Genomic DNA, 16,647 nt, shown 5'->3' with positions numbered 1-16,647 from the left:
ACTAGAACTTAGATATTAAAATCTTAAACTGAGGAAAATGAAGAATGTTGACAAACAGGTACAAAGTCTGACTCGACAGCATCAAATAAAATCAGAATCTGGGACTTACTGGAAAAAGTAAAAATTGAAAATTAAAAAAGCTTGTCTGTTTTCCTCTGGCAAGCTTTTGATTTGAAATTCCACATTTTCAAGCCAAGACCAGAAGTGAGTCAAGAAATATGCTTTCCAAATAATGTTTTCCAAACTTGTAACATCTTCAGTTTTATCATATGGGCAATATGGAAAGTGAGTCAATCTTTCAAGCCATGCTCTTTTAATGTCTTTAGAAATGGTATCAAATGGATTGTTTTCTTCATATGATTGTCAGCACCCATATTAAGCCTATTCTGATTTAAGAGAACCTTCACCTTAAAACCAGTCAGAAACTTAACTAGTTTTAAGATGTATGTTGATAAATTTATGAATGGGATTGTACAGTGGGATTGCTGGTGATAGCAAGGGATCAGACTCAGCGACCTAGGAAGTCCCTTCTAGTCCTATGTGTTTGTTATTATAAAAAGGTAAAGAAAGCATTCCTGATCTGACAGAATTAAATCTAAAATTTGTGAAGTAAAAAGAGGTTGCTTTCAGTCTTATGAAAATTGATAATTAGAAAAGGTTTTGCCCAACTATAATTTTTTACTACATATTGTTTACATATATTATTGGTAGGAAAATACAAAACAGGTCAACCAGATTAAGCGTGCAGTTGTCCTTTAGACTTGGGTCTGAAATTTTCTTAGGCAAAACCTATTCCATATAGATACTCTTATTAGAAACTAATAAAGTGCTGTAAAAGAAATAGTCACCTACTCGGTTCACTTTTTCTCATCTGTAATATCCAGCGCTGTATAGCCAATAAATAGTTTTTTAAAGCAAGACATTGCTAGAACTGGTAAGTTTCAGGCCCTTATGAGGCATATGTATGTATGCCCCTGATTTGTTTAGGGTGTGTTTTGGCAGACTAATGGGAGGAGAGGAAGAGATAGGGACAAATTTAAAGATTTTTTAGAAAGAGCAGAAAATTGGTGTAAGGTCCCATGAAAACCATATTTGATTTCAGAGAGTGTAAGTTTGACCAAAGCTTTTCTTTTGGAAGTTTGAGCAAAATCATTTCATCAGTGTTCAAGTCATGATAATTGGGGGCCAGGGGTGGGGAGGAGAGAAGAACCAGCAGTTCTTCCACTAAGGGGGAGGAAACTAGCCTTCCTTTTAAAGACAAGCTAGCTGCAATTTGGAACTTGAAACTGTCCGCACAAAGTCCTTAACATGGAAAGAAAATGAGTTTGTGTAAAAGGTATGGCCATTTGAAAGTTACATATTTAGCATGTGTGGTAGAAAATGTTCTTAAGTCTGTAGCTATGCATTTAAAAGTAGATGTGTTGCACTTGCATTTGTTACTAGTTAAATATACAATGGCAGGTCAGAAACTTCAAAGCTCCTCAGGTCAAGAGCTATTGAAAGAGGTGCTTGCAATCTCTATAAAAGAAACAGCTGTGGAGCAGAGGCTTAGATATGCCATTGGCAAGCCAGGGAAGCTTGTTAGATCTGCAACCCTAACAGTGGGTCTTGCTGGAAGTAATATTTATTTCATGAAATATTTTGAGGTTACAGAATGTTTTCATCCAATACAGTATGAAATGTTTCAAAAATTCTCAAGACACTCAGCCACTGGATTATTAGCTATTCCACTCTCTAGAACTCTTGTATACCTGAGGGGCCTTCCTGGTTAATATTTTGTCACATGGGATAGATTTTTTTTTTCCTAAATTTGTTTCAGCAGATTGGTATTTTCAGAAAAAAAAAGTTTCATTGGAAAATTCCTGACCAGCTCTTCTCAACAGTACTAGGTTTGTTTAGGGTTTTTTAAAAAATACAAAAAAGCCCCCAGAACAAGACAACCCAAACCAAACACACTGAGAAATCCCTAAGCTCCAATCCTGCAGTCAAACCCACACAGATGAAAGTCTTCAGGATTAAAGACTACAAAATTAGGCTGACTTTTGCAAGGGGCTTATGGGAGTTAGGCACTAACTCCATTCAAGGTCAATAGGATAACTCCTTCAGGTGTCATTGAAAAATCCCAGCATTGAATTTGAAAACTTGAGTTAGGAAAGGACTGGGTCCCCGTTTGCTCCTATATAAATAGTAACAGTGGAGCTCTTTTTCTAACTGAGTTAGAGTCAATTCATTACCATAACACTCAACTACTCCGAAATACGATCCATGAGGTGAGGGGAACAAAACACACACACAAAACCAGTACCATTACCATTTTTCAAGTCTTTTTTAATATAGTGTACAGATTACTACATGAACTTAAATCCCTGTTTCACAACTGGAATCCTCACTGCCCGTAAAATCCCATTTTTCATCAAAAACAACTGTGGACATGCATTTTAAAGAAGTCACAGTAAAAAAACCCTACTGTTTTAGATTACAAAAACATTTACAGGGATACTCCAATAACTGAGCATTGAGAGAACAGAATAATGTTTATTATTTTCTCAATATCCTTAAGCAAAAAACAAATGCTACCTAAACCACTAAATGTATACTGAAGTTACGGGATTGGAGCAAGTTTCTTTCTTTCACTGTTTTAAAGTACATTCCCAGTCAGGTTTATTTACAGCCTTTTGTCCTCTCAGCCTCTAGCTGTGAAAAGCAGAAGAAAGTGGTTAAAACAAAACAAACCCTCCCCTCCCCCCAAACCAAAACATTGTGGCTAAAACTTGTCAGAGACAGGAATTTTGGGGGCTTATTTGAAATGTTTTTTTCTTTAAACAAATCAAAATTCCTTTTTCTTCTAGTCTTTCTGCAGTTCCACCTTCTTTAAAGCAGGGACTCCTAAAATGTGACCTGATGAAGGTTACATTGGCAACTTGAAGAATCCAGAAGTCGCAAATAAGATAAAATGACTCTCTGCTCTCCTAAAGCCAGGCAGTGATCTTCCTTCTCATGAAAGTGACCAATTGCTTATGGAGAACCCCCTTCTAGCAACCATTTAAGTGTGTACTTCAATTTATCCCTATCCAGAAAAAAAAAAAAAGACGAAGATGCTTAACTATCTTTGTCTTTTAGTTGAGCACATGCTAAAGTACTTTCCCGAATTAGGATTGCAATGGGACTTAATTAATACTATTCATGTGGGTAATTGATCCTGATGCAAGTAATGCGTTTATAGTCTGAGTTAGAGTTAACATGGTTTGGGCATTTAATGGTCCATATTGATCTGGTCACATGCTGGCATTTATATTCTCTGTGGTATGTAACACAGTACTAAAGATGAACGTAATGTGGGACACATAGTATTGCCCAATGGGCTGCATTAGCTTCTTCACTTTTAACATCTCCTACATTAACAGATTTTTCTATTCTTTTGTTTTATCTCTACTTTGAAATTGTTCCAGATTCACTTGGGTTGTAGCACTTTTACACATACATTTAGAAGTCAATAGGAACTCTCTCTAAAATACTTGGAGCACAAAAACCTCCAAGAATATTTTATCGACTTTCTTCAATCATCTAAGGAAAAAAACTCTCAGTGCTTATTCCAAAGGAGAGGTATTATTGAGGACTAATATGAAACAAACACAAGAATTGTTTGTTTAAAGGTCATTTTCATCTGGTTTTCCCAATGGCTATCAGAAAACAGAGCACTTTATGCCCCCTAAATAATTACAAAGACAAAGTGCACTTTAGTTTTGATGCTTTGCATGGCAGGGAACAATGCTATGTTTGGAGAAATGCTTTGTTATAAAAATGCATAGATCTTCCTAGCCATTTGAACCAAATATAGCAGTTTGCAAAAAAATATGATGACACATTTAACTCTTGAAGACCTAATTTTGTTGGTTTAAGAACTAATTACACTCTGATTTGGTTGTCCCATTATTTGCTTACCAAACATCAGTGCCCCACAGATGTTCACACATCTACAATTTTAGCCTTCAGAGCATGACAAAGTGTTTGAATGTTTTCTTTCCCTCTTCCTCCTTGAATGATCTAGTATTTATGTGGACAAGGTCCCTCACATGAACATGCATATCAAATAACAGCATTTTTTCCTTGTTTTATTTATAAGTGCCCAATGCTTCGAGTGCTTTCACAATTTTTACAAATTTACAATAAGGAATTATTTCCCAGCTACTCTGAAAGACTGCTCAGAGTGGGAGCACAAGAACTGCTAGGCCACAACAGAACAGTGGTCTAGCTACTCTGGTATCCTGTCTCTAACAGAGAACATTACTAGATGCATCACAGAAAGGCACAGACAACCCTTCCTCCAAGCACCTAGAGAGACCCAGAAGTTACAGCATTAGTCATGGATTTGTGAGACCTAGGTGTAAGTCTGTAATGCGCCAGACTTCCTGTGTGAACTTGAGTAAGTCACTTACTCTGTGCCTCAGTTTCCCAACTGGATAATGGAACACTTCCCCACCTCACAAGGGTGTTGTGAGACTTAATGGATGGATGAATACAAATACTTTGGTAATAGGGGCTATATAAGCACCTAAAATACAAGATAGAACCTTATGGAGGACCATTACATTCATAGGACAAGTTTATTGTGCAACATGTGGCAGACGGAGGCTAGTTTATGTTCTGAAGCATGGTTATTTTTAGCCCTTCCAAAAATATAATGTTTTATATCCCAGTGTAACTGTGGATGTTCTCATTATCTGTGGAACATTCAGAACCCTATTCTGAATCCTGCAAAGCTTTACCCACTGAACAGCATCCATTAAATTAAGAAGGGACAAAGTATCTTCTCTGTAAGCAGTGGACTCCCAATCTTTTGAGTCTCCTCTTGTGGAAAATTTTTTTCAGGCCTTCTGCCTTTTTGTTACCTCTTACTAAAGCTCCTCTATTTCTGCTGTATCTTTATTGAGCGTGGCTAATCAGAACAGAACACACTATTCCAGCTGAAGACGATTTATATAATGGTTGTATATTATTTTAGCAGTGTTTGTTTCTCTATTATTCCTCATGAATCCTAATATTGAGTTTGCTTTTCGATTACCACAGCACACTGACTAGGAGAAACCTCTCAGTGCTGACTATGACCAGATTTTTAAAGGTTGCTAAAATTACAGTGACACAAGATGCAAAGTCAGGTTATGTTAACTAGCATGGTTATCCTAGTCTAGGAACTCCTAAATTGTTATATACCTTAATCTCTCTTAGGAGCGGGTGGCTTCCACTGAAACCAGGCTGCAACCATTTGGTACAATTTTATCTTCACATGAACAGCCATCCTAAATAGATGAAATTCAGGCCCTATCCATGCCTTTCACAAAAGTCAGTGCTCCATGAAGTTTTTTCTTACCAAGAATGAGATTGTCATGACTTTTTGTATAAAACAAACAAACAAACGCCATCAAAGCAGGAGGCACCAGATATAACTCACTGCTTGCCTGGTGCCTCCTGCTGGTCACTTAGGGGAATGATTCTCAAGACCAACACCCCCTTCCTGTGGTGGCACCTCATCATACCATCTCTCTCAAGTCAGTAGCTCCTTTCTCATACCTGGAACCACAGTATCCTCTTTGTTACTCAGCCCTCTGGCTAGGTCATTCAGCATCCCCCCCTTCCAGAGAGCAGTTCTCCAAATTCTCTATCACTCCCAAAGCAACCAAGGTAGTCTTCCAGTTGACTACCCCACTGGTGCCACTTCCCCAGTGGCAGGTAAGGGAACTTGGACCTGCTCACTACTCCAGGTTCCAGTCTTGAGACCCTCAACTTAGCAGTTCTGGGCTTTTCCCTCTTAGCCTTTATTGCTTCCTCCCTAGACTGATTTATACAGCTCCTAGTTTCCCTCCTTGTCCTTGATTTACCAGCTTTAAATCCTCTTCCCTGGGAATAAATGCTCATCTGCAGCAGCAGCTGCCCATCTGTTGCCAGCTTCCTGGCTTTATAGGCCCCATCTGTTCTTGCACAGCTGAACCAGCTTACAATCAATTCCCCAGCTCTTCCTCCAGGTGCAGCCTGTAGACTTAATAGGCCTACCTGGCCATCTTAATCCTTTCCAGTCCTGTGTGGAATGGACACCCTCTCACAATCAAGTCCAGAGCAAAATTTCACCATTCTTAGTAATAAACATTTTTTTCTTCAAAAATTAGCCATTTTCCACCCTGGGAGAAGGCATAACATTTCCTCAGATAAACCTTCACCATTTTCATTGCAAAGCCAATTTTTCTCCATTCAAAAGCCTTCTTTTCATTCTTGTAAGAAACAGTGGAATTCTCCAATATTTATAAAAAAGAAGTCCAAATATAAAACTTATTTGTCTCTAATGATTTATATCTTACATATTTATGGAACTTTATTGAAGTTGAACAGCTTTCAGCCACTCAAGAAATAAAACAATCACAGCCCTGAACAACTTAGCCTGATTCAAAACCCACTGAAATCAAAAGATAGACTCCCACATATAATCTATGTGAACATGGTTTGTCTAGCAGAGTAAATCCATCTGTGACATGCATGACTAAATTTAAGTCTTTTCCAGAATCATGTTCAAATTGTGTACTCTTTTCTAAAGTAATAATCCCATATCATTCATTCCTAGAACACATCAGATGACCATGGGAGAGACAAAATGTGAAACACTCTCTTGGTTCATCTTTCCCCTATAATGGGGTGGCCTATCCCTTTAAGGGCTGGAGGCCTAAAGCAGGTAAACCCCAGCCAACTAGTCTTACCCACCAGACCCAGGATAGGGCCTGGAGTTTAGCTCGTAGAAGGACCTGCTTCCCCTGCAAAGAGCAGCAGCAAGATGCAGACAGACAACTAGCATGAAGCTGGAGTGAGACTTCGGTAGAGGCCTGCCAAGGCTGGGTACGGGTACTGGGAGAGAGTAGGTTGTAGCAGGGAACCCTAAATATTCAGGGAAAAGGCTCCAGGCAGGGAAGGCTTGGAAGTCCCCCCAGCAGGAAAGACTAGGAATATGGACGTGAGGAAGTTTTGGGAATTTTACTTTGGGAGTTTGGGGTTTGCAAGCTCAATCCAGCCATAAAGCAGGGATTTGCTGATTCTTGGAAGGGTTTGTGTGGAGTTGAGGAATCTGGCAGAGAAGAAACTGAAGCAGACTGCTTGCAGGGCTGCCCTGGAAGAGGCCACGCTACCATACCCATAATAACTACACACAAATATTTCTCTGAATCTGAAGGAAGAAAAAAGTAGATTGAAATCTGAGCTATTTCTTCACATCAGTGAGTCACTCACATAGAAAATATGGTAAAATTAAACTTTTCAAGGAAGAAAATTTAATAAGTTTTCAAGAGGGAACCCTTCTCACCCCTAGAGGTTCCCACTGCTGCCTCTTTATCATCCCCACAGATTTGGTGTTGAATGCTAACATCTCACTCAAAGGAAACATCTCTGATTCTACAGACACTGATATAAAGGTGGATGATAGGGTATGCCCTGCAAGTAGGGAGAGATATTCAAGGTGAAATCCTGACCACATTGAAGTCAACTGGAATTTTGTCATTGACTTCAGTGAGACCAGGATTACAGCCTCAAAATCAACAAAATGTTAATGCTGGGAAAGACAAATGACCTGCACAAAAGAATGGGACCAAGTATATTTGAAAGGAAATACTAACATGAGAATGGTTTCAGCTAAAGAGTAGCAGGGCACAACCGTCCACATGTACCTTCATAAGAGACAACTATTTCAGACTTTTAGACCAATGGCTTCTTGTTCTACTGAAACAAATAAATCAATCAATCTGCATCATGGGAGGTGACTGGTACTGGGGAGAATGTGGAGAACAGAGAACTTTATTCCACATATACTGAAACCAATAAATTATTCAGGAGTTCTCAGGTAAGATTTGTGAACAAGTGAGGCAGATAATAGAATTTAAGTTAATTAATTTCTTAATTTAATTTACTTTGATTTATACAAACAGTACCTCTCTCTTGAGTCATAAGTACTGTTACACAAATTTAACAATCACTATAAAATAGCTAAAACTGCAGATTCAATCCATATAAACAAGCATATAATCCCCAACAATATAAACAAGACAGTCAACAAAACAATATTAAAGAGAAGTATAGTCTGTCTCTAATGACCCTCTAGCTCTGCTTTTGGATTCATTTCTATGGGGGAAAGGTTCATTTAAACTACATAGTGTCTCATCACATCTTCCAGAGGAAGCTAGATGCTTAAGTGCCAATTACTAGAAATAGAAACCTCTTCCAGACTAATGGCATCTTACATTTAAAAAAAAACTGTGCATGAGATGGCAGTGACTGAGTTATTGATAGATCAGCTTAAAACCAGAGAAAGTCAGAAAAAATTGTTTGGAAATGTGGCTAGAGTTACTGAATTCTTGGATAAAGAACATTCAATAGTCAAATCAAAAACTCATTTACTCCTCCTTTTAACATTAAGTTTGGTGTATTTGGGAATGTCAGAGGGGTGCTCTGGGGATTAGCACCTTCTCAGTCTGATGTCCCCTTGAGTTGCTTACTCATGCATGCCACAGTCTCATTCTGCAACTCAGGACAGACTCTCTCTCTCTGGCAGGGGCCTTTGGCCAGGTCACTATGTGTTTCCCCACTTATGGAGCATCAAAGTCTCACAGGACGAACCATCACAGTCAATATTCAAATCTACTGCCCTAACAGTGGCACTTCCCCAGTGGCTGGTAGAGGAACCCAGGCCCCCCCACTACTCCAGGATCCAGTCCAAGGACCCTATGTCCAGCAACTATGGTCTGCTTGCCCCTAGATCCCTGTTGCTATTTCCCTGAACTCTTTCCTACTTCTCTACTCTATCTTCTGGCTCCCCTCTCTGGGGTTTAAAGACCAAATTCCATCCTCCCAGGGAATAAGACTAACTCTGTAGCTCAAAACACAACTTTTGTCTCATAGGGAGAGACTAACTGCAGACTACTTCCCCTATCACCCTCTTCTGGTCTCAGCTTGCTGACTTTATACAAGCTCAACCTTCCCCTGCCCCCACTTCATCCTCAACTAGCCTTTCAAGACTTGGCTCTCCCCCAGGTGCAACCTGTCAGGTCAATTGACCCAATTTAACCTGCTTTGCCTTCTGTGGGATGTAAACTCAATCATAGGGTATATAACAAAAGGTAAGAGCACTGCCTTCAGGATCCCCATGAGCATTAGTTCTAATTTTCTAACAGTCCCTCTATAGGAGTGGGTAACAGATAGACTTGTTTATACTATTACATTGGAGTTCTATGGCACCTTATAGACTAACAGAGGTTTTGGAGCGTGAGCTTTCATGGGTGAATACCCACTTCACCCACGAAAGCTCACGCTCCAAAACCTCTGTTAGTCTATAAGGTGCCACAGGATTCTCTGCTGCTTTCACAGATCCAGACTAACACGGCTACCCCTCTGATATTGGAGTTCTAGTCCTTCAGTGACACAAATTAATAAATAATTGTGGTAGGACTCAGTGGGAGGGCTTTGTCCTAAATGTCCAGATGTATCTATGTTTAACCACATTAGCTTTGTATTTTCAGATGCACTTTTATCTAAATAAAACCATATTAAAACAGAACCAACTGAAATTCTCCAGATTCCTGTATGTATTCATGTCCTCATCAGCACTTCCTTTATCATACACAACAGCAGAATAGTAAAATCAACATCCTGTTTTATTGCTATGTAGTTATTTATTTACAGTTGAAACCATTTTAAAAGATGGATGTTTTTATTCTTTGTAAGCAAATTAAGTGATCAAAATATTGTACAAGTATTACATTTTCCCTTTAAAAAGAGAGAAGGAAAGGGAACATTTCCCCAGCAATCCTCTACCTTATTTATTCCCCAGAATCACTGAGCATCCCTTGGTACACATATAAACCCACTGAGGCAGGCAGGAAGCCCATAAAATAACTCTTAATCATGTTGAACAATTTAGGTCACACTATTTCAGCCAGAGTGTTGTCTTCAGGACCCAGCCAACATTGTGAAACTACTATATTTTTGAACTGCTTTCCTCTTTTTTCACTTTTAATAGACTGCTATTCCTGTGATAACTCCTTGTAGTCTGACAAACTCTTGCCATGGGCTACAAGGTATGTTGTAAATAAACAGGCATCATCCTTACAACTCTGGCCCATCTCTATGTTGTTTTACTTCTTTTATGCACAGAATTTGGGCCAGATGTTCATCACCTTGCAGAATCAGGCCAAAGGTTTCTAGGAAACTATTTAGGTTTCCAACACCACCGCAGGCTGGAGAGGTGTGGCTTTAGGGGTTGCTGGGAACAAGAACATACTCTTTCTTCTAACTCTGCTTAATCCCTGTTAATCCCTTCTTTTTATGGTGTCCTCAGCTACCACATTCTGAGAGGTGTAGAGTTTATAAAATCCATACGCAACAGCCCAGGCGCTTCCCCAAACTTACCTTTGGGAGACCAAATGGGACAAACTCCTATGACTCCTCCTCTGGGACAGTTTAGAGGTGAAGAAGGCACATCACCTTATAGTGACCTTTCTGGTCTAGCCTGGCTGGACAGCACAGCTCCACTTAAACTCAGTATAGCAGAGCAAGAGTTTTACCATGTGGTCACACATTTTATATCCTGCTCATTATGTGAGGAGAGGCAAAGTATATGTATCTGATAGGTATTTTTTCACCAAATCATTCTTCAAGGTACTTCCCTGACTTTTCATTCCCTAGAGTCCATTCCTGCAGGATTTTCAATGGAAGGGTGTGGAAATTCCACCCACCCATTAAATATTTGTACTCTTGAGGGAGTGACTGTAGTAAATTAAGAGACTCCAATGGACATTTTTCTAGTTTGACACCTGATTCTTCATTAGCCTAACTGCACTGGAAGATGAATTGAAGCTGTATGAGATCTGGAATAGAACTGTAAGATGTGTCTTGATGTGTTGCAAATTTGCTATCAATGGAGGAGACATTCGCTAAGCATATTGGCTCAGCAAAAGTTTAAGTGAAAATAGCTGTCTGCCTTTTTAGCATGCTTCAGTTCCAAAGGGAATAATTGATTCTGTGAATTAGAAATTAGCTCTTCATTCACAGATCCCAAAATGAAGTTTAGATAGAAAAAGTTGTTTAAAATAGATGAATTTGTAGACACTACTTTGCACTATAGAATCATCCCATTTAATTAAAACCACAGTCATCACTCACTATTTGCTCAGTAACTCTTAGTTCTGAATACAAGGATGAAATGACAGATATCACTGCAACCTTTAATGTCTGACTCAACTAGATTATTACCAGTGAAGCCTAGATTCTTGGAAAAGAGTGCATAGTCCAGCTCAAAGTTATCACAGGACAACTCAAAGGTGGCCTCTGTGCTCCACAATCCTGAGCTGGATGTGGGTTGACCTTATCCCCCAGCATAATTTAGAACAGCCCTTACACTGCAAATATGTGAGGTAGACTAGCTGTCTGTGCAAGGACTGTTAGAACCAACCTAACAACCCTTGTAGTTCTTACCCTACCCTCCGAGAATCTTTGTTAATTATGACATTTTCTGTATAGCTACAGAGACTCAATCTTTCTTTAAATCAGAGCCAGAATTCATTGACCATTAGGATCACAATGGAACTCAGACTCCATCTACACCTAAAACCACCAATGTTTGGCCTTACTCTGTTGCTTGTGAATTGGCTATATGGATAGACTTCTCTAACACCTTTCCCTCATGCAATGTATCTGTCGAGGACTCTTACCCGTGTCCTCTCTCTACCATCCTGAATTCAGTGTGGACCTTTTCTGGAACAACCAATGCCCACATTGCAGCAAGAATTAGGTTTCTTTCTCAGGCATAGAACTATCTTCTGCTTTCTGCCATAGGAAACTCCAAACTACTGGTGATTTTCAAAGTAGCCCTCTTGTCCCAACTCTGAAAATTCCACATTATCACAAGCCTCTTATTTTTATCCCCCACTAAAGTTTTAGTACTTTCTACTAAAAACAAAAGGCTTGATAAATCCCTTACTACTAGCATGCAGGGTTTGCACATTTTCCTTCCACTCATAACTCTCTAGGCTGTTTTTACGTGCTTGCTTCTAACCTCTGGCTTCTCAAATATATTGTTCCTTTATAAAGTTCATCTGGGAAAATCCTCACCTCTCAGGACCCAATCAGTTTTCACATTAATCAAACCAAATGGCAGTAGGTTTAATTCATTTCTTAATTATCACTGCTAGCACTTTGTTAGAACAAACTATAACCTTTTTTAAAAACCTCGTGATAATAGCCTTCTTTAAAAAAACAACAACCTTGAAAGGTGAAAGTGAAGAGAAGGAAAAGGGAATCCAGCAATGGAAAGCCAGTATGCATGAATAAACCTATACTTCTGGTATGTGACATATATACACACTGGCACAAAAACAGGGGAGAGAGAGTCCTTCATCTCATAATCTGTTCCCTCTAATCTAATTCTCTATTTCATGCTCCTTGACTGTATCAAAATACAATCCTTGACCTTTTTCTAAAACTGAACGTCCTTGTTAGCTTTATACATCATGCACATCTGATCTCAGTTATATCATGCCTGAATATTTAAAAAAAGTCCGTCCCAGCTAAGGACTGCATCCAAAGATTAATTTGATTTAATATTCATTTTTGCTGGGTTTTACTTGTTAACTGCCTGAGTGCTGCCATCTGTAGCTGGTAAGTCCTCTGAGTAACCAACAATCCTATAACTGTGCCAGCATTTAAAAGAATGCTGACAGAAATTATAGCAGTCTTCACAATAAAAATTACACCCACATTTTATAACTGTGCACATGCTCCATATGATTGAACACATATTATATAGGCACTTTTTACTGCTCTGGTGTTTGTGTTTATAGCCATCCCTTCACTAGCACGACTGCTTATGCCTTCTACTCAGTGCTGCCACAACCTACTACACAGTGCTCATCTCTATGATTCCAGTAATTGTTGGAGTCTCCATCAGACATTTTACCACTGTGAGACAGCAGCTTTGGGCACAGTACCACATATACCTCTGAATGCCACCTTCCCAGATAGTGCCAGAGGGCATCTGTTCGAAACCAGTCCTCCCCTCTCCTTATTGGTCAGCTACGCAGCTGGATGATCACACGCATTCCAGAACCTGAAATGCTGCTGGTCTAGGGCCCCTCTGCATCTGTTCCTAGTGGTAGCAGCAAGCAGCCACCACCAGCACCTACACCCACATTGCGGAGTGCATGTTACACAGCTATTTCTTCCATTCTCCTTTTATGCCTTCTTATCTCTGAGGAATAGTTCATTAATATTTCCGTTAGCTGCAGAAGAAGCCAACAGTGCTTGTTGGTGCATGCTATCATGGAACCATATGAATGTACCTAGGAGTAATGCTGATTTATAAGCTCACACAGCACTCCAAGACGGCAGGAATGCAGTATTACAGCTTCCCATGGAAACGAATGAGAACAATGCAAGGTACTAAAGACTGGGAGTGGTTGGGTCATTACAAAACCTAAAGCTAATGTCCACCAGTACTAATTTCCCCCTACTGTTACTCACACCTTCTTGTCAACTGTCTGAAATGGGCCACTCTCATTACCACTTCAAAAGTTATTTTTCCTCCCTTGGTATCCTGCTGTTAATTGAATTGTCTCGTTAGACTGACCTCACACTTGATAAGGCAACTCTCATCCTTTCATGTATTTATATCTGCTCCTGTATTTTGCACTCCATGCATCTGATGAATTGGGTTCTAGCCCACAAAAGCTTATGCCCAAATAAATTTGTTAGTCTCTAAGGTGCCACAAGGACTACTTGTTGTTTTTGCTGGTAGACTAACACACCTACCACTCTGAAACCTAACTGAAGTTTCTCTTCTTTCTCTTAGATTTTTCATTTAAATTGTCATGGGCTGTTGGTGTTGGTAGCCCATACTTCCTGCCAGAGAAATCTAAGATGGTGGATTTGGTTTTAATGGTTAAAACCAGCTGTTAGATGGCTGACTGGCAGAAATGAAAAGGAGGTGGAGCCAATGGCCAATAAAGCTGGTCTTTAGGGGTTATGCAAAACACTCTTGAGCAAAGCCCTTGTTAGGGCTAGAACTTAATGAAACTGGGCGCTCTTGGTGTAAGAAATGATTACCTGAACTTACATAAAATGTTTCACTCGTTTTGTGCGTTTTTAAGTAAAAATATATATTTGACATACTGTGGGATCCTAATGATTTCATTGTTCCATGAGGAGAGAAAGGAAATAACTATCACCCATAGTTTCTATGCTACATTCACAGTGTGACCCAATCTTGCCAGAATACTATATCTACAATTTATATTTCTATTACAAAAGGGGATGAAAGCAATACAAAATCCCCACATATTTATTTCCCCCGAAAGTTTCTTAAAAATATACTTTCGCTATTCTGCAAGGAGAGAAGGGTTCACCTCTCATAAGCATTCATCTTCAGATGTTATAGCTATCTAGGTTTATATATGGTGCCCACAACCTGGCATCTGATGTCCCGTTGGGGTTTGGACTGAAGTGAAGAGGAGGCATAGTAGACTCTGACTGCCTCCTTAATATAATGTTTTACATCCTCAAAGAAATGAACAAACATTAATAATCAATCTTCACTGCCCCATGTTAGGTAGGGAAACCAATATTATTGTACAGAGGTGGGGAACTGGAGCACAACATTTAGTAGCAGCTATTCAAATATAGTGCCTCAGTTGAACATGGGATACTAAGTCTTAAGAGACAGGAAAGTACCATTCTGAAGAGATGGATGTCATCCTCAGGTGCGTGGTAATGATTGAGAAGGAGTTAGTTTCAGAACCCTGAATGTAGAGAGACAGAAAAAGGTGCTATGAAACTTCAGCTGCATACAGAAGCCTACAGGATCTGTAAGAAGAGTGGTTTTTTTTTTCCTTTCTGAAGGGCAAGGAATCCTGAAATGAGTTCATACTCAAGGTCTTGAAAATGTATCAGTTCTTTCACTGCTCCAGAAGTCATTGAAAACCCTGGCAGATGACTAGGACACACTTAAAAGAGACACAAGTGAGCTGAAGAACTGGAATTCAGAAGTTCCTAGTTCCTAATCCCATGCTGCTTCTCATGTTTCATGCCTTTTTAGTCATTTGTTCCTATTAATGGATTATTTTCACTCTTGCTAGATAAATACAATTAGAACACAGATTTCAGATATAAGATTACTTTGGCATTGCACTTCTTGATAATAATGTATTTCAATGTAAGTGACAAAGAGTCATTTAATTTGCAGTCAAAGAGATCTGGAACTCTTCTCCAATTTGGCCTGCAGCCATGCCACCTGAGGTTGTGATCTCAAACTAAGAAGTTGCAGGCTGGATTACTATTTGGAAAACTGCATTTTTTGGAAGAGGCATTAATGATATGGAAGTTACACTCTTCCTTACAAGTCACCACTGACCTAATGCCTCAGGAAGGTATAGGGAGCTCTGTGCTATTAGAGGTGCTATGATTCAAATGGACCGTTAAGCTGATGATTTGCAGTTGTTAAAGGTCCCTTGACATTTTTCACAATGTTAACTTTAGTGCCTGAGCAAAGGTTCCCATTTTCAAAACTCATTTAGGCCTGATTATTCAAGTTGCTCCATGTGTCCAGGCCTCTGGAATAGTTTGCAGGATCAGGGCCTTTGTTGCACTTGGGAAAGTTCTTCATTTCTCATGCTTAAAATTTTTTTGTGGCCTTACTACTGGTGCAGAATGTCTATCACTCAGAGGTCGTTACATTAATTTATTTTTACTTATTTTTTAAATGTCTATGATACATTAAAATATACATATCAAGATTTCTGGGTATTTCTGATGTACACTACAAACAGTTATTCTGGTACATGCAAAAATAACTTCAGTAGCCTCCTAACATACTCTCTCTCAGTGCACTTTGGCATTTTTTTCAGAATGGGCAACATTATCCAAGCACTTAATTTCTTACTATGTGTATCTGTGGAATCATTTTTTTGACTCTTTCAGTCAATAGGCGTGTAGTTTGCAAATAAACAGGATGAGAAAGAGGGGAGGATTGGGAGAGAGGAAGAAGATGACTGACTGACTTCTGATGTCAAAATCTCACTGGGTAATGTAGATGCTTAGAAGCGCATTCGTCCACCACTGTAATAAATCTACCTTTCTGAGAGACAGGAACTAGGAATAGAGGAATTCTTCCATCGACCTAGTGCTGTCTACCCTGGGGCTTAGGCTGGCTTAACTACATCTCTCACAGATGAGAATTTTTCATAACTCTGAGTGACCTAGTGGGTCAACCTAACTTTCTAGTGTAGACCAGACTTACCTACTTCATGCATTTTCAGTTACATTTTTGTTAGAGAAGTGTATAATAAATTGTTTGTCTAATATATACTAAATAACATTAGACAAATGAATGTTATATACTGTTTAAGAAAACATAAAGGATTTTTTGCTTTTTTGAATGTTTCTGCTAATCCAGCACTTCAGATTTTGATGAGATTGTAAAGCAGAAAACTGGCTTGAGTCTCTTATCTGTAAAAATCTTGGCTTGTGCACATAACAAGGTAAAACAGAGAGTCAAGAGGGAGCAGTTCGTTTTGCAGTAAATCAGGTGTACGCACACCCTTCCCAACAAGACAAGCTAACAAGTAAAAATCC

This window comes from Chelonoidis abingdonii, chromosome 1 (genome assembly GCF_003597395.2).
Source record: "Chelonoidis abingdonii isolate Lonesome George chromosome 1, CheloAbing_2.0, whole genome shotgun sequence".
NCBI lineage: Eukaryota > Metazoa > Chordata > Testudines > Testudinidae > Chelonoidis > Chelonoidis abingdonii.
The sequence above is the reverse complement of the archived record's forward strand: the minus strand, read 5'-3'. Positions refer to the sequence as shown.